The sequence below is a fragment of the Pteropus vampyrus genome, unplaced genomic scaffold (genome assembly GCF_000151845.1).
Source record: "Pteropus vampyrus isolate Shadow unplaced genomic scaffold, Pvam_2.0 Scaffold173, whole genome shotgun sequence".
NCBI lineage: Eukaryota > Metazoa > Chordata > Mammalia > Chiroptera > Pteropodidae > Pteropus > Pteropus vampyrus.
Window position 1 is genome coordinate 3199767 of NW_011888954.1, and position 2226 is coordinate 3201992.

Sequence of the window (2226 nt, forward strand, 5' to 3'; positions counted from 1 at the left end):
TTATCATTCATTTCTATGTATTTCTTGATCTCTCTTTTTATTTCTTCTCTGACCCAGTCATTCTTCTGTAGTATGCTGTTTAATCTCCACGTATTTGTGGTTCCTTCTGCTTTCTTTTTACAGATGGTCTCTAGTTTCAAAGCATTATGATCAGAGAACATAGTTGGTATGATTTCAACGCTCTTATATTTATTGGGACTATCTCTGTGTCCCAGTATATAGTCAATCCTTGAGCATGGTCCATGTGCACTAAAGAAGAATATATAAGCAGCTGTTTGGGGATGAAAGGCTCGGTAAATGTCAATTATGTCCAGTTGGTCTAATGTGTCATTTAAGAATGTTATTTCCTTATTGATTTTCTGCTTGGATGATCTGTCCATATCCAACAGTGAAACATTTAAGTCCCCTACTACGATAATGTTTTGGTCTGTTTCTCTCTTTAGTTCTGTTAGTAATTGCTTTATGTATTTTGGGGCTCCCTGATTTGGAGCATGGATATTAATAAGTGTTATATCTTCTTGGTGCATGATTCCTTTTATCATTATGAAGTGCCCCTCAGTACCTTTCTTTACCTTTTTTACTTTGAAGTCTATTTCATCCAATATTAGTACCGCTACTCCCGTGTTTCTCTGAATGCCATTTGCTTGAAATATCATTTTCCACCCTTTCATGTTGAGTCTATATTGGTCTTTGGAACTGAGATGTGTCTCCTGGAGGCAGCATATAGTTAGGTTTTGTTTTTTGATACATTCTGCAACTCTGTGCCTTTTTATTGATTAGTTCAGTCCATTTACATTTAGGGTGATTATTGAAATATGAGGTCTTCTTATAGCCATTTTATCTTTTGTTTTCTGGTAGCTTGATGTTTCCATTGCTTCCTTGTCCTTGTGTTTCTGTTTTCTTTATTTTTTATTTTTTTGAGTTTGTGGGGTTTGCCTCTGGTCTTTCTTGTTTTATGTTATATACTTTGGTTCTGAATCTTGGGAGTGTGGTTACCATTACAAATATGCAAAAGATAGTTATATATATACAGTCGTCCATTTTCTTCTATACATGCCCTTTGCGAATTTGGATCTTTGAATCCTCCCCTTTTCAGTCATCGTTGTCTCAGTTTGTCCCTATGTATGCTGAACATTCATTACTGTCTTGCTACAGCAAATCTCTTCTTATTGTTTAAGCTTATAATGCCCTGTTCTTTTAAGGGTTGCACCCCTCTGCTTTTATCATCCTGCTAGTCACCTTATTCCTAATTATGTTTTTTTGTGGTTTTTTTGTTTGTTTGTTTTTTTGTCATTTTGTTTTAGGTGAGCTGACTCCTTTCAGTATTTCCTGTAATGCAGACCTCCTAGTGGAGAATCTCCTCAATTTTTGTATGTCTGGAAAGATCTTTATTTCTCCTTCATATCTAAAGGAGAGCTTTGCTGGATATCTTATTCTGGGCTGATAGTTGCTTTCATTTATAGTTTGAATATTTGATTCCTTTCTGGCTTGTAAGATTTGTGCTTAGAAGTCTGACAATAATCTAATGGGTTTTCCTTCTTAGGTTACCATCATCTTTTTCCTGATTGCCCTGAGAATTCTGTCTTTGTCATTGACTTTTGATAATTTTAATACAATATGTCTTGGTGAAATCCTTTTGTGGTTGAGATAATTGGGTGGTCTGTTGACTTCTCGAATTCCAAGCTCCAGCTCATCCTTTAAAAATTCTCATCAACTTTTTGTCTGAAAATGCTTTCTAGTACCTGCTTTTTTTCTTCCCCTTCGAGAATACCCATTATTCTTATGTTTCCTCTCCTGATGGTATCAGCTAGTTCTTGTATTTCTCTTTCATAATTTTTCATTCTTTGGGTTTTTTTTCCTTCCTTCTGATGCATTTCTAGATTTCTGTCTTTGATATCACTGATCCTTTCCTCAATTTTGTTGACTCTATTTCCCAAGCTTGCTATTTCATTTTTCAACTCTTGCAGTGTGTTCTTAATCTCCAGAAGGTCTATTTGGTTCTTTTTGAGGATTTCAATCTCTTTGCTAAATAACTCATTCTGCTGATCTAGTTATTTTTTTCAATTCCTGAAAATATTGCTATGAATCGTTTCAGATCTCACTGATTTTTTTTTTTTTTTTACATGCCTACAGCACCTGGTATTCCTAGATGGTCTCCCATCCAAGTATTAACCAGGCCTGACCCTGCTTACCTTCTGAGATCAGACGAGATCAGGCAAGTTCACG